This window comes from Magnolia sinica, chromosome 19, assembly GCF_029962835.1.
Source record: "Magnolia sinica isolate HGM2019 chromosome 19, MsV1, whole genome shotgun sequence".
In the NCBI taxonomy this organism is placed as follows: domain Eukaryota; kingdom Viridiplantae; phylum Streptophyta; class Magnoliopsida; order Magnoliales; family Magnoliaceae; genus Magnolia; species Magnolia sinica.
The window spans coordinates 21,775,878-21,801,756 of NC_080591.1; the positions used below are offsets into that span (position 1 = coordinate 21,775,878).

The following is a 25,879-nucleotide window of genomic DNA, read 5'->3' on the forward strand; positions in this document are numbered from 1 at the left end:
ATGGGGCGTATCCCAAGAATCACAACCGTCCAAGGGTCAGACCAATGGCCAAGACATTAACGGGCAAAAATCTCCCACGTGGTGATTAAGATCATCTAACTGGTGATTAAGCGGATGGATTTTGTTTTTCATGTGGTTGGATAAGATTATTGTTCAACCAACCACTTCATCATCAATGGCCAACCCCGGGGTAAAACAAGCCGTCCATCAAAGAGGGTTCAACTGCCAATTGTACGAAGGATCCCATCCACTGGGCCATCCCGATCATATCAATAGATATAGGTCTACCTTTCAGATCTGCATGATCTCGAGCATGGTGGGAACACTGGATGTACCCTCGAGATTTAACGGTGGATATTTATCCATCCACCCTGAGAATTACTAAAGGACGATCAAGATCGAATTTTGATTAGGCCAAGATCAGCCCAAGCCCATCCAGAGGCCTCGATAGAAAATGTTTCGAAATCAGGCTTTTTTGGCTATTGGACCTGAAATAACGTTCAGCCCAAAAATATCACGGGCCTAAAGTGTAGGCCCAAGACCATTCCGTGGCAGGTTAGACCCAGTAAGTTTGTTGGGCTAATCCAAGTGGCCCAACATTTTTGGGCCCAAGCCCGTTGAATAAGTAGACCACCATTTTTGGGTAAGGATGCAACTATTTTCATCAGAAGAATTGAAGAAATGACCAAAAATTGGTGATTTTTCCTAATTTTTACGAAGATGGCCAATACCGCATGCATGCGGTATCCTGTCCGTCCGCATGCGATACCGCATGCGATCATGGAACATGTGTATATTATAGCAGGTGGGCTATATCTAAAGCTGTTAACAGGCGGGCCGGGCCAAGTATATATCCGAGCCTGGCCTCCAAAATCAAACTGGCCCGAGTTTGGTCTGTGATGATTTCGCTCGAGCCTAGCCATCCTATTTTGTGCAAGATCTGGGCTGTCCATATGGTGTAGCGGATCATGCATGATATTCACAAAAACAAAAACAAAAAAAAAAAAAACAAAACAAAACAAAACAAAAAATGGACTTAAATTCTTAAACGGGTCTGGCTGTGCTGATGCGCTCTCGGATAGCTCAGCCTGGACGAACTAATAAACTGGCTTTACTATTCCATCCAGGCCCGGCCCATGGGTCTAGTATTTCAGCCCAAAACCCCACAGGCCAGCCCGGCCCAATGACAGCCCTGACTACGTCAGGATATCTCGAAACTCAAGTGGGCAAAATATCTAATGAACGGCTTGAAAAGGATTTTATTTGTGCAGAATATCTAAGCACCATTTCCAAATTCCAGTTAGATGGAAAGCTCGGATCTCACACAAATACCCCATGCGACCACGTGGCAGGCTTCACACAAACTACTAACACGTGGGTTGGCACCTTGGATTTAGAGGTAAATGCGCTTATTTCAAAATGCTATTATTCCAGGGTCATACAAGAGGAGTGCTTTAAGAAAAGAAAAAAAAAAAATCGTTCTTAAAGGTAGAAGAGCTGATGGTACGCTGATGGTACTTTAAAATAATTCAATTATTAATTACAACACTAAAATTATATTAATAGAGTGATATGAATAATCCAAATGTTAGACATCTAAATGGGTGATTAAAAAAAAATTCAATGAGTTGCTTATATATGATTTTTGCATTTGTGGCCCACCCAAAGCTTTAAATTTTCTTATTTTTTATTAAAGTATATATTTCAATGAGCTAATTATAATCATTCTATCTCATTCTAATTTAGAATATGAAAGCTAATTTAGTTAATCAAATCTAGAATTCAAATGCTTTCTAAATTTGAGCTTCCAAACAAAAGATTTGGATTTCAATGCACTTGGACCAAACACAAATGAGGAAGTGAAATCATTTGATTCCAATGTAATTGTGGTTTGGATTCAATGCGTTCTAAATCTGATCTCCAAACAGAAGTAATTTGCGGGACCCAGATTGGGTCCGACTCCGCAATCCGTCCGGGCAGGGCTCTTTGGGGCCCACTGTTACGTAAGTGTTTTATCAATGCCGTTCACCACTTTTCTAATATCATTTTAAGGCATTATCCTAAAAATGAGTATGTCCACAGCTCTAGTGGACCACACCAAAGGAAGCAGCATTGATAATTACACCCACCGTTGAAACCTTTCTAAGGCCAACGTGATGTTTTTTTACCATCCAACCTATTCATAGGGTCACGTAGATGTGGATGAAGAGAAAACACAAATATCAGATTGATCCGTAACTTCTCCAGCTCCCAAGAAGTTTTTAACGGTGGAAGTTCAATCCTCACTTTGTGGTCCACTTAAGTTTTGTACCTAACTCATTTTTTTGTTAAAATAGTAAACTGATCTAATAAAAGCTTTGAACGGCTTGGATAAAACACTTACATCAAGGTGGCCCCACAGAGCCCTGCCCCGACCAATTACCGTCCGGCTGGGTAGTGCAATCGGCATCCTAATTTTCCATACCATCTTTTACAGTTAACACGTTCAGCAAATCGGTACCATGAAAGCAATGGGTCCCACCATTAAGATCATCCTTCTCAAAGATCAGGCTGATCCGTTCATTCGGTCGGCCACACCCGTATATTGAGTGAAACCATCGGTAGTACGTGGATTCAAACGGTATGTGATGATCTAATTGGCCTGATTTTTGTACCACGTTGATCTTTATGCTTGAACCTATCATTTCCATGGTCATGATCTCCTGCACAAGTGGCATGTTGGTAGGAAAGATGGCACGGTAGCAGAGGTTGTGGGGTCCCTTGCGCTTACCAGGAAGACAACTCCATCCTCGCCGCTAATTCAAAAGTTGGTGGGCCTAAACGGGCTGGACCGTTTTGATGGGCAGCCTGGAGTTCTGGCCTAGTAATCTTCACCTTAGAGAGTTGATCCAACCAGTCTTACACATAGGGCTGAAAGTTGGGCGGGTTCAACCCGACCGACCCGTGACTGACCCGACATTGGGTTGGGCTCGGGCAGGATATACCGGGTCCGATCTCAAACTTGGGCTATACAAACACCAATCCGATAAAATATGGGTTGGGCTTAGGTTGCCTGACCCAACCCAATCCAACCCGAACCCGATCAATATATTAGTTACTTATAAATTATAACTGAGTGTGAATCGTTTGTGTCGAATGCACACTAGTGATGTCGGGTCTCATTTGTCCACGTCATTTCCAAAAACTCAAGCTAACAAGATATGCTAGATTAGATTGCGTGCTATGTTACATGACTTTTAAATGAGTAGTTGTCTTATATTTTAGCTTTTTTTAAAACAAAAAAATAAAATTCTTTATGATGAATGATCATATATCCAATTAATAAAATTATAAATATAAAAAGTAAGTCCTATATTGAAATATAATAAACTAATGTAATAACGGAAATATTAGCACATATACACCCGACCAACACGATTAACCCGACTAAGCCCGCTCGGGTTGGGCTTGGCTTGAGATTTCTCAACCCGAGATTAGGTTGGGTTGAGTTAGGGTTAAGGTATAGGAACCTTGGGTTGGCTTAGGGTTGAGCACAAACCTGACCCAACCCAAGCCGCCCGACTTTCAGCCCTACTTCCACATGGACCATCCTGACCCTAAATGGTCGATTTGTGGTAATTTGACTGACGGCCACTTAATCCGATTAATCCAGACCGTTCATCAGGTGGTTCTAGAAATCAGGCTTGGTGACGATACCAATGTGAATATTGATAAGTGATCTATCAATTCCAGCCGTCCACAAAAGACTCAAGCGATTTGGACCGACTAGCCTGGGTGACTCGGGGTACTGAACCAGATCGGTTCCTACTGAATCTGAGTCGAGTCAGATGAGTTGTATCAGACTCATCCAAGCCCTAAAACCATGGACCCGGCCCTCATGACTTAGGTCGAAAATGGGCTGGGGTTGCCTGGGTCCGTCCTACTTTGGGTAGGATTAGGGCCACTCCTCATGGTCCATTGGCTGGATATGGACACATGGACCCGGTCCGGCCCAGGTGCAGCTCCATTTATGGGAGGTTTTGGAACTATTGGTAGAGATTCTCTCACCCATGTGTGGCATGTACATGTGTGCATGACATGTGTTGTGCACATGTGTGGAATAAAATACATGGTGCCATGCGCACATGATACACTTATTATTCTTCACGGCGTATCTCACTAACGGAGTATCATACCGACGCACGGGTGGTACCTCCACGATCGCGGCGACGGGGTGGTCGATATGAGATAGGTTTCAAGGTCTTGGGGTTCCGGTCAGTTGAGTGTGTACTATGAATGATCAATCCATGTCTAGCTAAGGGCTTCAATCATCATAAGCATGAAAAACAGTACCGAGTGGACTCTCTCCCATAGCCACTCCCCTATATAAAATGCATTCGGTCCCGAACACAGACCTCATGTTTGCCCCGCTAAATTTTTAATTTGCCCCACTTAATTTTATGTTTGCCCCACTGAATTCATGTTTTACCCGTTGAATTTCTAGTTTGCTCCGCTCAATTTCATGTTTGTCCGGATTTCATGTTTGCCGCTCAATTTCTAGTTTGCCTGCTCGATTTCATGTTTGCCCACTCGATTTCTAGTTCGCCTCGCTCAATTTAATATTTACCTCATTGAATTTAATGTTTGCCCTCAATTTCATGTTTTCCTCACTCAATTTCTAGTTTGCCCGCTCAATTTCTAGTTTGCCCTACCAATTTCATGTTTGCCCCACTAAATTTTAGTTTGCCCCTGAATTTCATATTTGCCCATTGAAATTCATGTTTGCCACTCAATTTTATGTTTGCCCGCTCAATTTCGTTTTACCAGCTAAATTTCTAGTTTGCCTTGATCAATTTCATGTTTTCCTCGCTCAATTTCATGCTTGCTCATCAATTTCTAGTTTGCCCGCTTAGTTTAATGTTTGCCTGCTAAATTTCATGTTTGCCCCACTTAATTTCATGTTTGCCCTCTCAATTTCTAGTTTGCCTGCTCAATTTCATGTTTGCCCGCTTAATTTCAAGTTTGTCCGCTCAATTTCTAATTTCCCCTGCTCAATTTCATGTTTGCTCCGCTCAATTTCATGTTTGCCGCTGAATTTCCAGTTTGACCACGAAGTAATTGAAATTGACCACGAACTGAATGAAATAGATTTTCGACCATTGACCCGACAGAATCTTGGAAAATAATTACGTTGGTTGGCTAAATTAGCTTCTCCTACCCTAAAATCATTTGGTACGTTGAATAACTTATTCTAGTTTAGGAAATATGCTTCTTAAATAAATAGACAAAAAAATGAATTAAAAGATAGAAAAATGTTTTTATATACTTATATATACATGTTTACATAATTATGTATTAGAGAAAAATGTAAGGGGGAAATGTTCTCATTGTATAAAAAATAAAAAATAAAAAAATAAAATAAAATTTTCTGCTGCAGCGGCAGCCTGGGCTTTTTTTTTTTTTTTTCCTCGTGGCAGTGGAATCTTCATTGCTTTTGTAGGTCCCATCATGAGGTCTGTGTTATATCCAAACCGTCCATCTATTTGGCGAGTTCATATTAAGGCTTGAGACAAAAATAAAGACAGATCTAACTATCAAGTGGACTACACTGTAAAAGGCAGTGGGGAATTTAACGTCTACCATTGAAACCCTTTTAGGGGTTACAGAAGTTTTGGATCATTATGAAATTTGTTTTTCCTCTTTATCCAGGTCTCTGTGGCCCTATGAATGGACTTACCCGGGGAGGATCTCTCACAAACATCACAGTGGGCCCCAATTGAGTTCCCCGCGCGGGACCGTCCGTCGGCGCTCGCCTCTGCACGTCAGCCAATCCGCAACCAAGGGGTCTTTTCCTCCTGAAATTCGGTGTCCGTACAAGGAGGTGTAAGTCCGTGTGTTAAGTTTGTATTGCTTCAAGAATATCCAATGGATAAAAGGTGGGGTCCACAGTCGTAAATTTCTCTTTTCAAATTCATCGGGTCAGCGACTGACTGTTTATGCATATGTTTGCTAAGCTTCCGTGCATATGAAGTCTTGTCTATACACATGCAGCTACATTTTCCAATATGACATCTATATGTGTGAGATCTGAGACTTTCATCAGGTGGGGCACACTGATTAGATCTTCTGTTTATAAATTTGTGACGTTTCAACCATTCTAGTTAGATATAATGTGAAAAAAATATGAATGGTGGAAGAATGTTTCTTTAGATGTCTGTTTGTTTAAGATTTATGGCCCACTTGAGGAGTGAAAAGCTCTGATTTTTATCCATAATACCTATCCATTATAGACCCACCTGATGAAGGGATCAGATCTTACATATGTATGCCGTATTTTGCACATGTGGCTGTGCGTGTAGGCTTAGTAGGATTCGTTTTTTTAAAGAACCATATGAAAAGTTCATCTTTTTGCTTCGTAAATGATGGCTACCACGTTGTTGCGGCCTGTTTTTAAATTGGAAAACTTATGTTAAATGGTATCAAACACACTCGCATCTAATTCGTTTGGGTTTGATAGGATATGTACATAGGGTGCCCCGGACACCATGTGACGATCCAGACCATTCATCTGCAAGGTCCGAGTATGGATGGGCTGCATGAAAAAGAAAACATATGTTAGATATTTCACCCCTCCATTCTTTCCAAATCATCTGGTGCAGAAGTTCAGGCATGTTGACTCCTAAGGTGGACAATGTTACACAAAATCAATGGACGGCTATAGGCCGTCCATTTATCATGTAAACTCCTGCCTACTTGGGAGTTTACCATCTTGATTTTTGGGCCAGATAATCTACACAAGGTGGCCCATCTAATGGAAAGCTCTGATCTTGTACATGTGCCATATTAGCACACGTGCTGGCATGTAGATTACGTGGGTTACACAGGCGTGGGGCCTCGGCAAACCACTGGATTCGTATCAGAGTTTTAATCTTTGTCATATTCAAACTTTCAAGGCTTAATTATCAACTTAGATAGTGGTGGTTAATTAATGGTAATAAATATTGTTATTTTACGTTACCTGTGGAAAAGGGACGCGGAGTAGATACTGAACAGGTTGAGTAGCTAGACTCCTACTGAAGTGACGTCACCAAGTTTTGTGGGACCCACCATGATGTATGTGTTGTATCCACACCATCCATCCATTTGGAGAGATCATTTTAGGGCATGAAACAAAGAATGAGTCAGATCCAAATCTGGAGTGGACCCCACCACAGAAAACGCTGGGAAGAGTAACTCCCACCTTTGAAACCTTCCTAAGGTCCACTATGATGTTTATCTGAGATCCAATGTGTTCATAAGTTAAGACAGACATGAAATAAGGGAAAACAGAAATTTCAGCTTGATAAAACTTTTATAGCCATTAGAAATTTTTAATGGTGGGCGTCACTCTCTCCACTGTTTTCTGTTGTGGGGTCCACTCAAGTTTTTGATCTGACTCATTCTTTGTATGATGCCATAAATTGATATTTCCAAATGAATGGACAGTGTGGATACAACACATATATCATGGTGGGTCCCACAGAACTTGGTGACGTCGCTTCAGTAGCAGTCTCGCTACTCAACTTGTCAGTAGCTCCGTGGAAAAGAGGCCCACGCCTTGAGTGGGCCCAAATCCACCTAGACCACCAGGTGGGTCACAACATGTTAGGCTCATAGTAAAAAAAAAACCCTTTATGTTATTCAGGCGGCCCACACAAAGGAAAATAGTTGGGAGAGAAACGACCAGCCTTGATTTTTACAGCACCCGTTGATGATTATGTGAAATCCACTGCCACCATTAATGCCATACTAAAACATAAGCCCATCTATGATTCAGGTGGGCCGGATAATCTGGAGGGTGAGCGTTGTCTTGTATAATGTTTTCAACAGTGTGGTCTACCTAAATCATAAATAGAAGTGATTTTTGAGCCATGAGCCTAACAGGTGCCGTACAACCAAACATTTCAGCATGGCCGTTTATTTCTTGAGCCACATCGTGGATGGGGCGTATCCCAAGAATCACAACCGTCCAAGGGTCAGACCAATGGCCAAGACATTAACGGGCAAAAATCTCCCACGTGGTGATTAAGATCATCTAACTGGTGATTAAGCGGATGGATTTTGTTTTTCATGTGGTTGGATAAGATTATTGTTCAACCAACCACTTCATCATCAATGGCCAACCCCGGGGTAAAACAAGCCGTCCATCAAAGAGGGTTCAACTGCCAATTGTACGAAGGATCCCATCCACTGGGCCATCCCGATCATATCAATAGATATAGGTCTACCTTTCAGATCTGCATGATCTCGAGCATGGTGGGAACACTGGATGTACCCTCGAGATTTAACGGTGGATATTTATCCATCCACCCTGAGAATTACTAAAGGACGATCAAGATCGAATTTTGATTAGGCCAAGATCAGCCCAAGCCCATCCAGAGGCCTCGATAGAAAATGTTTCGAAATCAGGCTTTTTTGGCTATTGGACCTGAAATAAGGTTCAGCCCAAAAAAATCACGGGCCTAAAGTGTATGCCCAAGACCATTCCGTGGCAGGTTAGACCCCGTAGGTTTGTTGGGCTAATCCAAGTGGGCCAACATTTTTGGGCACAAGCCCGTTGAATAAGTGGACCACCATTTTTGGGTAAGGATGCAACTATTTTCATCAGAAGAATTGAAGAAATGACAAAAAATTGGTGATTTTTCCTAATTTTTACGAAGCTAGCCAATACCGCATGCATGCGGTATCCTGTCCGTCCACATGCGATCATGGAACATGTGTATATTATAGCAGGTGGGCTGTATCTAAAGCTGTTAACAGGCGGGCCGGGCGAAGTATATATCCGAGCCTGGCGTCCAAAATCAAACAGGCCCTCCAAAATCAAACAGGCCCGAGTTTGGTCTGTGATGATTTTGCTCGAGCCTAGCCATCCTATTTTGTGCAAGATCTGGGCTGTCCATATGGTGTAGCGGATCATGCATGATATTCACAAAAAACAAAAAACAAAAAAGACTTAAATTCTTAAACGGGTCTGGCTGTGCTGATGGGCTCTCGGATAGCTCAGCCCGGACAAATTAATAAACTGGCTTTACTTTTCCATTCGGGTGGGGCCCATGGGTCTTGTATTTCAGCCCAAAACCCCACAGGCCGGCCCAGCCCAAAGACAGCCCTGACTACGTCAGGATATCTCGAAACTCGAAGTGGGCAAAATATCTAACAAACGGCTAGAAAAGGATTTTATTTGTGCAGAATATCTAAGCACCATTTCCAAATTCCAGTTAGATGGAAAGCTCGGATCTCACACAAGTACCCGATGCTACCACGTGGCAGGCTTCACACAAACTACTAACACGTGGTTTGGCACCTTGGATTTAGAGGTAAATGCGTTTATTTCAAAATGCTATCATTCCAGTGTAATACAAGAGGAATGCTTTTAAAAAATTAAAAAAAAAATCATTCTTACAGTTAACACGTTCAGCAAATCGGTACCATGAAAGCGATGGGTCCCACCATGAAGATCATCCTTCTCAAAGATCAGGCTGATCCGTTCATTCGGTCGGCCACACCCGTATATTGAGTGAAACCATCGGTAGTACGTGGATTCAAACGGTATGTGATGATCTAATTGGCCTGATTTTTGTACCACGTTGATCTTTATGCTTGAACCTATCATTTCCATGGTCATGATTTCCTGCACAAGTGGCATGTTGGTAGGAAAGATGGCACGGTAGCAGAGGCTGTGGGGTCCCTTGCGCTTACCAGGAAGACAACTCCATCCTCGCCGCTAATTCAAAAGTTGGTGGGCCTAAACGGGCTGGACCGTTTTGATGGGCAGCCTGGAGTTCTGGCCTAGTAATCTAGACCCTAGAGAGTTGATCCAACCAGTCTTCCACATAGGGTTGAAAGTTGGGCGGGTTCAACCCGACTGACCCGTGACCGACCCGACATTGGGTTGGGCTCGGGCAAGATATATCGAGTCCAATCTCAAGCTTGGGCTATACAAACACCAATCCGATAAAACATGGGTTGGGCTCGAGTTGAGGTCTCGGGTTGCCCGACCGAACCCAATTTGAACCCGATCAATGTATAAGTTACTTATAAATTATAACTGAGTGTGAATCGTTTGTGTCGAACGCACACTAGTGATGTCAGGTCTCATTTGTCCACGTCATTTTCAAGGATTCAAGGTAACAAGATATGCTAGATTTCTCTCTCCCAAATAGATTGCGTGCTATGCTACATGACTTTTAAATGAGTAGTTGTCTTATATTTTAGCTTTTTTTAAAACAAAAAAATAATTTTTTTTTATGTTGAATAATCACATATCTAATTAATAAAATCATACATACAAAAAATATGTCCTGTATTGAAATATAATAAACTAATGTAATAACGGAAATATTAGCACATATACACCCGACCAACCCGACCAACCCCGAGCCCGCTTGGGTTGAGCTTGGGTTGAGAATTTCCAACCCGAGATTGGGTTGGGTTGGGTTAGGGTTGAGGTATAGGAACCTTGGGTTGGGTTAGGGTTGAGCACAAACCCAACCCAACCCAACCCGCCCGACTTTCAGCCCTACTTCCACATGGACCATCCTGGCCCTTAATGGTCGATTTGTGGTTATTTGACTGACGGCCACTTAATCCGATTAATCCAGCCCGTTCATCAGGTGGTTATAGAAATCAAGCTTGGTGACAATACCAAAGTGAATATTGATAAGTGATCTATCAATTCCAGCCGTCCATAAAAGACTCAAGCGATTTGGACCGACTAGCCTGGGTGACTCGGGGTACTGAACCAGATCGGTTCCTACCGAATCTGAGTCGAGTCAGATGAGTTGTACCAGACTCATCCAAGCCCTAAAACCATGGACCCGGCCCTCATGACTTAGGTGGAAAATGGGCTGGGGGTTGCCTGGGTCCGTCCTACTTGGGTAGGATTAGGGCCACTCCTCATGGTCCATTGGCTGGATATGACCACATGGACCCGGTCCGGCCCAGGTGCAGCTCCATTTATGGGAGGTTTTGGAACTATTTCATTTGATCATGTCACTCTCGTATCTGGTAACATGCTTCTAAATACTCGACACTGGGGTCCATAATATTAACGGATGAGCGTAATGATGAAATATTATATTTAATAATTTAAATATTCAACAATTAAAAAATGTACTTGGGCGTTTGGTCTAGTGGTATGATTCTCGCTTCGGGTGCGAGAGGTCGCGAGTTCGATTCTCGCAACGCCCCTGAAGTAATTGTATTTTTTTTTTTCTTTTTCCATGGATGGACAACTAGAATCTTGCAATCATTGGCCACTAAATTGAAAACGCAAGAAACGAACGGTTCGGATCAATCGATGAAGGGCCGCTACGATCTTCCAACACGGGATTGAGGTGTCCGTATGTCCGTCAAAGGCAGATTGAGTCGGAGAAACGAACGCTGTAGATTTAAAAACGGACGGACCGACGGACGATGTGCATTAACCGTTAAAAGGCCTGCTCATCACCAAGCTTGCTGAATGTACCGGTTGATCTCATTGATTTATGCCACGTGTACGACAATCTATGTGGGGGGCATGGTAACTTCTAGTTTCTCGAAGCTTGCGGACTCCCATTACGTACTGAGTGGGGCCCACCGTGATTTATGTGTCTTATCCACACCGTCCATCCGCTTTTCCATACCATTTTAGATCATGATTCCGGCATTGAAGCATATCCGGATCTTAAATTGACCACATAACAGGGAACGCCTACCGTTGAAAACTTCTTGGGGGCCACAGGAGTCTTGGATCAAGCTGATATTTGTTATTATTATTATTATTATTATTATTTTTTTACTTCATCTACGTCTTTGTGACCTTATGAACAGGTTGGATTACAAGTAGACATCACTGTGGCCATCAGAAGGTTTCAACGGTAGACGCCCTCATCTTCGCTGTTTCCTGACGTGTGGCCCATTCCACCTTCGGATATCTTTCAATTTTAGTCTCATGCCCTAACATGATCTGAAAAAAGGGGATGCACGGTACGGATAAGATATATACATCACATATGGGCCCCACAGTGTTTACTTAGTTCTCAATCGGCATCCCTAGAAAGCCCACTTCCCTGGGGCCTACCTTGATGATGTGTTGTATATCTACACCATTGATCCGTTTTATGAACCCCATTTTAAAATGTGCTCCCGAACATTAAGCAGATCCAAATCTCAGATCGACAACAAGCAGATAAATAATGATTATTTGGCATCCAACCAGTTGATAAGGCTAACAAGAGCTTGATGAACGGCAAAAATAAAGATCGCTTGATCCTAAAAATAAAATAAAAATGTAGACGAAAGAAGCTTTTAATGATCATTCACTATTATTATTATTTTTTTTCATTGGATGGGATGACATTTAAAATTAGTTGAAACAATGAATGATCGGCGTGGATATATAATAAATTCATCACGGTGTTACCCTTTCCGTTTGTGGCCCATGTTGATGAATGTATTGTATATCCATGCTGTCCAGCCAATCTTCAGATTATTTTGGGATGTGATCCTAGAACTTAAAATCAAATCCAAATCTCATATGGACCCCACTGCTAAAAACAATGGTGAATGACCATTAAAATTTTACTGAAGGCCATACAAGTTTTGGATCAAGCCGAATCTTTATATTTTCCGTCTATCCAGATTTGGTCGACCTTATCCACAGGAACTTTTTTAATGATAAGCATTCAATCACTATTATTTCCTCTAGTGTGGTTCATTTGAGATTTGGATTTGGATTTGCTTAAAATTTAGGATCATGCCCTAAAATGGGATGGTAAAAATGGATGGACAGCTTGGATATGCTGCATTATTCAATTAAACATGAGACCATGTGTTAACAAAGGACTATTTAGTTAAATGTGTGCAGTTAAGATAGAGTGAGCATACATGAGTTGTGACTTGAATTTGATTGAACGCTACTGGTGAACCTAGTGCTAAGACCAACTAATTAAGTTTAGATCAAGAGTATCGAGTGCCTTCCCAACCATTAATTGTTACAATGATCAAGTGATTTAGAAGGGTAGGAGTTCATCATTCTAAATTGATTATTTTTACATTGCATTAATGACTTTTTCTTTCAACAATGATTACAGGCCTTGTATTTTTTAATATAACAATTATAGATTAAAAAAAATTAAACTAAAAAATTAATAATGCCAATTATATTTATATGTGTTTGAAGCTCAGAATAATCAACAAATGAATAAAATAAGTAGAAAAATAAATGAAAGATAAATATTTACGACTCTTTGTGTGGACAAATAATCAAGGCAAATGGCTAGCAAAATGTGACTTGGGTAAGGACTCAATTGATCGAGGATCCGACGACAATATGTCGCATATATTTATACTGCTCCTAAGCGTACTCTAGCAATGACGCCGGACAGTAGCAATCCAAGTTAACCAAAACTCTGGACATTTTGCAATGTGGCTGGACATAAGTGGAGTAACTAGAAACTAAGGATAAGCAACATTGCACTTTGTAAATTGATTATATTTGGTGTGAGGTCTCAAACTCTTCATCGTGTGCTCCTTGTATAGATTGGGATAGTAATAGTGTGCGTGTAAGATTTCTCATCATTAAAATTTTGGATTGTCAATTGTGTAAATCTCCTTAATTGTCTTCGTAAACATAACCAATCATCTTATGCCACTTGTATAGAAAATATCTCGTATACGTCTTGCTAATCTAATCGAGCAATATTCATATGAAACTTTGCCACAATCTCGACGTGATTAGACTCTTTTCTTTTGCTGAGTTGTTTTTTTACAGGACTCGAGCATTTAATGCCTACAGAGAAACTTACTTTGATAAGATTTTCTTTAATTATAATTACTTTTAATAGAACTTTAGTATTTAATGTTCGCAAATATATATATATATATATATATATAACTCTCTTGAAGTTCATCTACACCACGTGTGGTACTGCGGCTGTGTAACAATTTCTGAAATGCTTGATCTAATCGTGCTCGGCCGAGTGTAAACAAGATATACTACAAATCATCAAGGTGGACCCTACTATAAAGATAACACTCACTAAACTATTACTCGGGGTAACACCTGACCAACTCCTTAGGAGGAAGACATTGGAGCCTTCTATCTTACGACAACGCTTGCCAGCTATAAGGGATTCGAAGCTCTACATAGCCAACCGTGATGTATGGCTTATATTCATTTCATTCATTTGTTTAGTCATCTCATTTTAGGACATAAACCCAAATACGAGGTTGATCTAAAGCTCAAGCAGACCACACCAAAACAAATGGGGATAAAGAGCCTAAATTAAAACTTTCCGAGCACACTGCAAGGGTTGTTTGGTTGATGATAAACTGTCGAAATGGATGGTAAAGGGATGCATATACATAGAAAGAGTCATTTGGTTGATGGTAGACTATGGTAATTGGAGTCAAAGTGAAATGGAATGCAATAATATCATGCGAATTGGAATCCTCTCAAAAGGCTAAGAAGCGGATGAAAATTCCCAAAAGGTTGGATTTTCGAAAGTGGGCCCACTTTTTTGCCAATGTATATATTTCAATAAGCCTATTACTACTAGCATGCCAAATGTCCCGTATACTAATATGAGGTATTAAAACTGATTTACATAATGCATTCAAATTATAAGCATCCAAATTCACTTTTTGGATTCCAAACTATTTTAATTGCCGGCATCCAAACACAACTAAAGATTCCAAGTCATAATGATTCCATTTAACACCTTATTTGGATTCCAATGTATTTCAATGCATTCTTTTTCCCTTCATTTCGTGAGGAGCTTGGGATCACCATTCTCTGGCCTTTTTATTACTATTACATCCCAGAAAATAATGGAAATTTCATCTTTGCATCCTAAGTGTGTTTAGCAAAAATAGAGAAACAAAAATTCAAACCCATAAATTTCCCCTAACATTATGTCAATGTAATTAAAAAAATATCCCATACAAAATACATCTCACTACATGAGCCACTTAGTTGGTACCCAAAACAAATAATTTGGGTACCACCCTGACAATGGGTCTACCTTGATGTGTGCATTGTATATCTAAGCTATCCATCCATTAAGGGGGCCCCACATGCCTAATTAATTACCTCCGTTCCAATCACATGATTAGTCAAATCTTTAGAAAGTCGAGTAATTTACATCTTTATCCAAACACATACATTAGTTAGTCAAAATATACAGACAGGCACTTTAAGTGTAATGGGTAAGGACGATTGCTTATTTGCAATACAATACTACTAAGTGGCAATCCAAACAGGCCCTAAATGAAAAAGTGCTAGGCTCTGAGTGAGTATAGCACCATTCTTAAAATGGTGGTGACTCATTCTCCTCACACATGGCAATAACTTACCGCCATGCAAAGCATTTGAATTGTGAGTGCATCCACAGCTGGGTTAGTTATTAGGATATCATATAACTTCAACACGTATATGATTGAAAGAAATTTCTTAAAACCATGCAAAACTAACATATACAGGTCAAATTTCATTTGGATTAAATTACCGTGTGGTAAACGCTGGGAGTTACTTTTGGCATGTGTTTGGAGTTGATGTAAAATGCAAATGAATTACGTCTCAAAAGACGTGATTGCATGCATGGAAATTCATGGAAATTGGATGGGAATTGCTTTTGGCATGTGTTTGGAAGAGATATAAAATGCACATGAATTAGGCCTCAAAAGACGTGATTGCATGCATGGAAATTCATGGAAATTGGATGGGACTGTGATGTACGTGTCTAATCGGTGGGTCTCACTGTGATGTATGTGTCTAATCCACAGTGTACATCTGTTTTACCAGCTGGTTTAGGGCATAATCCTAAAATTGAAGTAGATTATAAACTTAAGTTGATCACAGTACCATTGGAAACTAGAAGGATAATGACGTCCACCGTTGAATGCTGAAACGTAGTTCATTGCCCATAGGGATGTATATCTGCCATCCAACCTCTTATAAGGTCACACAGGCATGTATAAGAAGAAAACACAAATATCAGCTTCAACCGAAACTTTGGTGGCCACCAATAAGTTTTCAACGTAAGCATTTAATTGTCCCTGTTTCTTATGGTGTGGTTCACTTGCACTGATCCGAATCATTTTTTGCCTCATGCCCTAAAATGAGTAGGTAAAATGGACGGATGGCATAGATCAGGTTCATATATCACGATGGGGTCCACAGATTTTGCATTCATGGTATTTTTTTTAATACCGAATTTCAGCCCCACCAAGTTCTCCAAACAGAGCGCAACTTGGATGAGACTCCGGAATCAGCTGTGGGTAAGACCCTGAACGCAGGGCCCACCTCAATATGTTCATTGTATATCCATGCCGTTGATCTGTTTTTTTTCACCTTATTTTATATCTTAGTTCGAAAAAATGAAGCCGATAAAAGTTTCAGGTAGACCACACCAAAGGAAACAGTGTTTATTGAACTGCCACCATTAAAAGATTCCTAGTATCCACTGTAACGTTTACTGACCATCCAACCTATTGATAAGGTCGTGCAGATCTGGATGAAATGAAAAAATAAATATTAGCTTGATCTAAAACTTTTGTAGCCCACAAAAGGTTTTTAATGGACATTAACCGTTGTTTCCTGTAGTGTGGTCTACCTAAAAAGACAGATGAACTGCATGGATATACAATGCATGCATTGAGGTGGGCTCCTTCCGTGAGGGTCTCACCCACATAGTTGGTTCTAGGTCGCTAGAGGACCTAATGAACCCACATAGTTATAGGTCCTTAGAGGACCTAATAATTAGTGGGTTTAGGTCTAAATTGTAGTGACAAGTCGATTTGGTCCAAAAGTTCAACCTAAAAATAGACCCAACCCAATCAAAATTTAAAATAGATTAGATTTAGGTTATACCAAAGGGAGTAACACATTATTGGTTGTTATTGGGCCACCTCAATGTATTGGTTGTATATCCACACTGTCCACCTGTTTTTCTATCTCATTTTACAAGGCAATCCCAAATCTTAAGAAGATCCAAATCCCAAGTAGACCATACCACTAGAACAGTGATGAATGATTTTTTAAAACATTTTGTGGGCCATACAAATTTTAGATTAAGCTGATCTTTGTATTAGCCTTTTGTCCAGATCTTATCAACAGGTTGTATTGCAAATAAGCATTATGAAAACCTTACTCTGGCCCGTTTGAAAATTTTAATGGTGAGGCACTTAATCCACATTGTTTCCTATGATGTGGTCCACCTGAGATTTGGATCCGCATAATTTTTGGAATCCCATCCTAAAATGGGCTGGAAAAATGGATGGATGGATGGATGGCATGGATATACAACACATCATCAAGGTGGCCTCTACGGTAAGGGTAACACTCACTAATGTGTTACCTTGGTAATACCTAATCTGCTCATGTATTAAAATGGAATACACTAGACCAACACCCAACAAAAAGTATATTATTATTAATTTTCATTTGAGGTGGAGCATTTTTATTTTTACTTTCTCGGAAACCTGCGTACACATCCATTAGTACTTGTGACAAACCCAACGGTGATGGCACAAATCGCGGGGCCGTTAATGACAAAGAACACACCAAAACTCACATTAATTTGACCATTCTAACCATCTTATTATACTTAATGAATAATATAGAGGAAGAGCAAGATTAATAACATATATCTGACAGTAGAAGCAAGTTGAGTGTCTTTATCTTCTTTTAAAAAGTTTAAGAGAGGGTGTCGAACGCTTTTGTATTGCAGAACCTTTTATTCTTTTACTATGAGGGGTTGTTTAATTTTTATTGTATTTCTTGCTATATAAGTTATGATTATTTATAATTGTAATTATCCGTCGTAATGTTGATATTGGCAGGTAGAGCTATGCAGAATCCAACCCAATCCGAACCGAACCAAAAGCTTAGATCGGTGCGGTTCGAGTAGGACCACTCAGATCCGATCGTACATCAGATCGAGTTCAGATCGTGGTCAATTCGGACCAATCCGATCCAATTCGGCCGTGTACCATATAAGTAATACTTTCTATTTTCATTTTTTTACTACCTGCCTCACCCGAATGAAACCCTAATCCCTCCCTTCTCTTTCTCTACCTGAACAGCGCCACACCCACCCATCTCTCCTCCTTTCTCTCCCTCTTTCTCTCACCTCCTTTCTCTCCTCCTTTCTCTCCTTCTTTCCCACCTCTGCTCCTTTCTCTCCCTCTCTCTCTCTCGATCTTGATTCAGCCCGACTGGACAGACTCAACTTGATCCGAGTCGGTTCGATTTCCCTGATCGAATCAAACTTGGTTTAGGTCAGGCCAGCAAGGATTTGGATCGAATCGAGTCAGCCCTGCTGGACTCGGTCCTAGATCGAATCGAGTTCGGGTTAGATTCTTGAAAAAATCGGATCGAGTCGAGTTGGACCTAATCTGACTGGACAGACTCAACTCGATCCGACTCAGTTCGGTTTCCCTGACTGAATTGGACTTGATTTGGGTCAGGCCAGCAAGGATTCGGATCGAATCGAGTCAGCCCTGCTGGAAAAATCGGATCGAGTCGAGTTGGACCTAATCTAGTCCGACTCGACTCGATGCCCACCTCTATTGGTTGGTAACTTGTTTGTAAAGGTTGGCTGTTTGCTTTAAATTTGTTTAATTTGAGCATGTAAAAACTGTAAGGCCATTATGATATGTATGTGTCTTATCCACACCATTCATCTATTTCTTTAAGCATTTTTTAGGCCATGAGTCAAAAAATGGGATATATCCAAAACTGAAGTCGATCACACAACATGAAACAATGGGATTTGAATGCCTACCTACTATTGAGAATTTATTTTAGGTTGTGAAAGTTTTAAATCAAGCTCATATTTGTGTTTTACCTTTGTTCTGTTCATGTATGTACAACCTTTTGAATCGGTTAAATGATCCTAGTAACCATCACTGTAGGGACCATAGATGGCTATCGTCTTTCAACTATAGATGTCATCAGGATCAATCTTTTTAGGTGTGGTTCACTTGAGCTTTGGATTTATCTCAATTTTGGAATCATGCCCGAAAATGAGTTGACAAAGCAGATAGACAGTTAGATAAGACATGGGACTCAAAGATTTTCCTCCATGCTCAAACACATTCAGTTTCATGCATTTTGTTATGGGTGAAAATGAGCTGGTCAGAAGCATGAGGTCGGCTTAGATGTCCGTACAGGTCACATGGTCACCATTGCCAGTCATGACCAAGGAAGCTCCTCAACAGCCAAAAAATTATAATCTTGTATTTCAATTGTACGACGTCGAGCTTCCCCATGTAGGGCTATACACAAACTAAGTTAGATCGGTTAGCTCGCTCGACTCGACTTGAAAAAGCTCGATTCGACTCGATTCGAAAGTAAGTTCGAGCTGAGTTGATCTGATGTTTTTGGCTCGAAAAAATTTCAAACCAAGTTCGAGCTTGCCCTATCTTGACTCGACTCAGATCAAACCGCTTCGGTGACTTGGTTAGTTTGATACTGATGTTGCTCACCAAGTATTTGATGAAATGACTCAACGAAGTGTCGGCTGGTGGCAAGGAAGGTATGTTTCATCAAACAAATACCATTTTTTCTTGATTTTGATGTTGCCTATAAGGTGTTTGATGAAATACCTGTAAAACCACTGCTATTGTTTTACATAAAGTGAGTATTTGAAGGTGTAGTCCATGTGTTTGTGAAAATGCCACACAACCGAACTCGGCTCGATCTTGGTTTGAACTCTGCTCGAACTGGCCAGATCTGCTAACCGAACTGAGCCGAGTTGGCCAGTTAGGCTCGAGGAAGGAGCTGAGCCGAGTTCGAGCTGAGGTCAGCTAGTGGCCGAGCCGAGTCAAGTTGTGCCCAGCTCGACTCAGATCGACTCGTGTACACCTCTTATAACACTCCGTACTTCTAATGCTCGGGTGTTATCATTCAAATCTAATATAGTATGAACATATGTTAGCATACCCAACCTATAACTTACATGATGCTTGATTACCCACAATCCACCCTTGATTGACCCCTTATTTTCTCAGCGTAAGATTACATCATCACTGACTAGTCTACCCACGATTCAAATTCAGATGTTAAGGCATAAGATATCCCACCTAAATACCTCGAGGTCAGCATGTAAAATTTACCATGCATCAATCTAACCATCAAGAATAGTTCTCATCCGTCGGGCCTCTAAAGTGAATGGACGGTGTAGATCTCATGAAACACCACAAGTAGGACCCCTTACAAAAATAAAGATAGATTGATCTTCAGTCCAAGGCAGTTAACAAACCTAGTACGAGGAACGTACGGCTCAGATTTCACCCATGAATGACCAGGACCCACGATAATCTACAATTAATGGTCTTAAACTCTTAAAAGATAAACACGTAACCACTTGAACCTACCAACTTTTAATCTGTAGCCATTAGGGGGCCTTCCAAGACCAATGGACGGTGTCGATCAGACTAGATCATGACGTCTCCGATCTGTGCGTGTACACAGATAGTGTGCACACGCCGTGCACGAAGTCTAAGTATCGGGTCAAACAAGCTTTGACCCGATAGAAAACCGAATCCAGCAAATCCTCCTGCCCGATGCGCATTCAAAACAAACCGTCCGTTTGATGATGCAAATGACCATTCATCCGATCCCAGTAGAAAAATCCAAACCGTCCATCCTCTAGATAAGGTCCCACCGACCCTAACTGTGTTTAGATCCATAGTCAAAAGTTACCAACGCCAACTCAGTCAGCGACCGATCAGGCTCTGCTTAAGGAAAACGCTGACGGGGAGAGTAGATCCACGTTCGCTGCTTCTCTGGAAAATCCGACCGTTGGAAATCACCGGAAGGAAGCCACGTACTTGAGGGAGTCCTCGTCACCCCTACTATTTCCATAAATGTATCCGCCTTTAGTTAGAAGTGGAAAGAATCTTTCCTTTTTAGGAAGCCGATCATCCAAGCCGTTTCTTCCTCTTTTAGAAGCTTCCTACGAATGATCTGGGGCGTAGGATCTAGGGCGCCTCGAAAATATCATAAGCACGACTATATTTTGATGAAAATTTGGTTGTGGTATGAGATATTGCCGTTTGAAAGAGAGTACGTTTGATGGTCCCTGTTTTTCTATAGAATGGGACCCACGAGCCTTCTGAGCAGCATCTGGACCGTCTAAACACACTAGATGTTGGATGAGCCAACCCATTCGAAAATGCCATTATCAGCCGATCATCTTCTCCAATCTGGCTGGTTGACCAACATCCTATAAGTTTAGACCTTTCACACATCCAAATCGTTCATCGCGTGGCCCACCCCATTTAAAGTCTATCAGGAACAATCGTATAGACCCATGCACAAGATCTGATGCATGGGGACACCCGAATTGAAAGCCGTTCTCGGCTAATTTACATTACTTCCGCGTTAATCCAAGTGATTAGCCGTGGAAACGTCTGGAAATAGTAAGGCTATAAATAGCCGTGTGTTATGGCGAATCCCAAGGAAGGAAAAAGGGAGAAAATAGTAAGAGAGAAAGAGAGAGGATAGGGCGTCGTTTGTGCCGCACTGGGTCGACTCAGCTCGAATGAAACTAAGTCGGGTCAGCTCGGGAATAAGTTGTGGGACTGTCTTCCAGCATAGGAAAAGAAAGGAGAAGAGAAACAGAAGAAAGTGAGGAAGAGAGGAGAAGTAGAAAGAAGAAGGCATGTGAGAGAGGGCACGTTGGTGCCGCACTGAGCCAAGACGACTTCGTCCGAGTCTGGTTCGCGTCAGAAACTTTGGCGGACTTTCCAGCAAAAGAGAAATAGAATGAAGAAAAAGAAATGGAAAGAGGAAGAAGGAAGGAATGGAGGAATGAAGGGAGAGCTCGGGAAGAAGGCCGCTGCTCGAGGCAAGTGCCGCACTGCACTAACCCACTGCCGACTCGGGAGAACAACTTAGTGTGGTTACTGATCCTGGACTGAGTCATCAGGTGAGTCGACTGATCTACTCAGTCACTTAGTTGGAGTGGAGCATGTCCCGGCCCATCTGGATAGATTTGGGTTTGGTTTTCGTTATAAATCGGGTAGATTTTCAGTAGAGAAGAAGAATAAGGAAAAAGAAAGAGAAAAAAGGGATGGGGGCACTGCCGAGTCAAACTAAGTCGAGTTAGGTCAGGTATGGCCTCCACTACTGGACCAGTCAGAGAGAAAAAAAAAAGAGAGAGAGAAGAAGAAGAAGGAGAGAGAAAGGAAAGAGAAAAGAAGAGAAAGAAAGAGAAAGTAAGGGGGGAGGAAAGAAGAAAGATAAGAAAAAGAGAGAGAAAACCCGTCTCTACCGAGTCGACTCAGTCCAGCTGGACTGATTTGAGCCTAGTTCACAATCTGGATAATATCAACACCTAAGGAATCGATTTTCCCAGCTTTCCATATTTGCGTCTTCACTTAGGCGAGTACATTTGAATTGCGTCGATTCAAGTCGACCCCTTTTATAGCAAGGTAAACGATCTCCATGCCCCTAGTGTAAATTTTAAATGTAACCTAAATTCAATTGGTTTAAATTGTGTAATTATGTTAATTTTTCCAAAAACTTAACCCTAGATATAGATTTAATATTACTAGATTCATGACCTAAACCTTACTGATAATCCTAATTGTTCATTGATGGTATATTAGGCTAAAACTTGTGCTTAGAGTACGAATATGCATTCTAATCGACTTAGAAGAGAATCTACATCCTAAGGTGAGGATTACCCATCAAGCTTTTTTACGTCATGATAGTTAGCTTAGTTCATTTAGTTGTTGATTTCTTAGTATAGTGCAATGTGGAAATAATGATGAATGTTAATTCCATTTGAGTAATCCTTTATAAATTCAACATGTTTAGATTTAAATTCAAGTAATTTAACATGCTATGGATCTCTAGTATCCTTATTCTGATTTAAGATGTGTACTTTATATGTATAAGTACTAATGACATTGTATGTGGCTTATTCTACCATCTGTGCTTGCTTGATTATGGTTTTAGGAAATCTTCGAACTAGTGGTCACTTATATTATAGATTAAATAAATTTACGTTGTAGACTTATCATCTTGTGGATCATATATGCCTATATGGCTTGTGGGGAATAATCCCTCCTTTTCGTACCATTAAAATAGAATATTCAACCCTTCCTTTTATGTAACAATTGCCTCATGTGGCTTTAATGGATTATTTTTGTATAATTTTGCGATGGTGAGTTCCACTTGTTAGATTACGATTGGCCACTAGTTGTGTAGGTTACCTTTAAACACCCTATTTGTTAATCTCATGAGCCAGGGATGATAGAATGGGATACTATGCCTAAGGTGTCGGCCAATGCTGGGTGATGAACCCCCATAGTGACCTTTAAGCTTTCTTAAAATGATTGTTTGAAATTGGAATAATAATGGTTGGGCTAATCATGCATTTTCATGGCATATGATCTTTTCCAAGTGCCTAGTTCTCCTTGGGCATACCTTTGAGTACTTTTTCGGATGGATAGTTCTCTTTGGCCGATATATATATATATAGTATTTTTTGGGTGGTTAGTTCTCCTTGGGCGTACCTTTGTGTACTTTTACGGGTACCTAATTCTCCTTAGCTGATCTATATATCTATAGTCTTTTTCGGGTGGTTAGTTGTCATTGGGCGTACCTTTGTGTACTTTTCCAGGTGACTAATTCTCCTTTGGTGACTTTTTACCAGTTGGATATGCATCATCGGGTCTGTGAGCATGCGCATGCATTCATACATTTAAACAAGACTATCTTTGCAGAATTTATCTAATGAATGCGTATCTGATAAACTTTATCTGAATTCTATGATAACCATTGTGAAATAATTGTTATACATTGTTCCCGATAACTATGTTTAATTATCTTAATGATACAATAAATCTTGGGGGTTATACCTCACTGGATAGCCACTGACGCTATCGAACCGTATTCAGTGTGCAGGAGACACAGAGGATGCGTATGCTGATGTTCATGTGGAATGAGAGGAGCTAGATGATCTCGCGACTCTCCATTCCTGAGTTCATTTATATTTAATTTATACTGTTATATTTTGTAAAAGTTAGGATATTGGTTTGTATAAGTTTTTGGGTAACCACTTGAAATCTTGATTATATATATTTGAACTCCCTCTTAAACTCGATTTGATTCTGTTCCACTAGTTTATTTATTCAAATAAAAGGAAAAAAAAAATATGTATGTGGAATTTGGGATATTTAAAGGTTGACGCTCGGGTTTTTGGAAAACGAGTAGTGTACTCGGATTCTGAGAACTGGAGTGTTACAAATGGTATCAGAGAGAATCTAGACTAATCTTGCCTTTGGAAAACAAATTTATACAAACTTCAAATGTCTCAAGTTAAAATGTTGGAGATTAGAGACTTGAACTTTGGCGAATCTTATGTTGACTGGAGAAATTGCGAAAACGTAGAGACCTAAACTTAGGTCCTATTTAAAATTATTTAACCATTGAATGTATTTCGAACTCCCTCTAGACTTAAGGAAAGTTTGAGAATGTAGATATCCAAACTTATGTTCCCATTATGAACTATTGATTGTCTAGACTCTGAAACCAAACACTAGGTCCCCTTAGAAATTTATTAGGAATGCTATTTGGATTTATGATAAATTCCATGGAAATTTGAAACCTTCATATTCTTTGAAACTTTTAGGACAAGTCATTTGAACATAGAAACAAGTACTTTGAATTCATTGTAAACTACTAGAACAGTTACTTGAAATTGGAAACTACTCAAGTACCAGGGGAAAACAGATTCCAACTATGATATATCTAAGGTATGTTAGGATATTTTCAAAAAGAACACATATAAAACTCAAATTAACCTAGAATATATATATATATATATATATATATATATATATATATATATATATATATATATATATATATATATATATATATATAGCTAGAGATAACATCTGCACAACACTCATCAAGTAAAACAAACTTAGGCAATTCGTTACCACCATGTTGTACATTACATCTACATAAACACTCCCTAAACTTAAAGAATTATACTACATACGAATCATAATTTGAACTCTCCCAATGTGTCTCTTTAGATAGAGACAATTTTCCTTATAAATTCCAGTACCTAGAATTAACTGGAGGAGATATTATTGAGTTTTGGGGTGAACTTCTAACCCTAGACTGAGCACATTAGGACTATATTCGAAAACTTAGATGAAATTAGCAAAATTTTGGACTCGAATATCCATCCTCTCTTTTGCTTGTCCTACTGAATGTGCCCCATTTCTGTATTTCTTTTCGTAGCCATCTATTTGTGGACCACTGATTGAAGCATTAACGTTGTTGCATCAATTAGATTCTTAGGAGTGGCTCATCCACTGTGGGGCCTGACAGATCAACGGTCTAGATCACTTAGCCATGAGCTGCATAGATACAAAATACCTAACAATCCTATTGATATCATTGGCTTGATGATCCGTATGAATTCCTCCTAAGTAGCTGTATCTTTGAAAGTTAGTGGTTGGCAGGGAATCCATAGATGTTACTTGCAAACACCCACGATAGTTTGGACATGTTTCTCGCTAGGGTTAACAACTAAAAACTTGGCTATGACTGAGATAGTTGACTTGAGATTTGGTTGAGTAGACGAAGTCAAGTTTTTTAATATCAGAATGGTTAAAAACCAATGAGTGCGTATGCATCCACATATGCATGCACGCCTGTTTGTTAGAAAACTAGTGCAATATAAGTAGACTGAAAAACACATCTTGATGTGGTCACTGCAATATGCATATGATGCTTGAGTTGTCTAGATTCAAGAATTACATTTTTATGTATCATTGCTTCATTAGTTTTACCTTATCGAAGATAACAAAACTCCCACATGACATGCCATAATCAAATGATGCTTCT

At 40.2% G+C, this 25,879-nt stretch overlaps 1 non-coding gene across 1 annotated transcript; it reads left to right on the plus strand.

Moving 5' to 3' along the window:
* Positions 1–11,136: 11,136 nt before the first annotated feature.
* Positions 11,137–11,208, plus strand: TRNAP-CGG (transfer RNA proline (anticodon CGG)). The gene has a single exon. It is a non-coding gene; the product is annotated as a tRNA-Pro (tRNA).
* Positions 11,209–25,879: the final 14,671 nt, after the last annotated feature.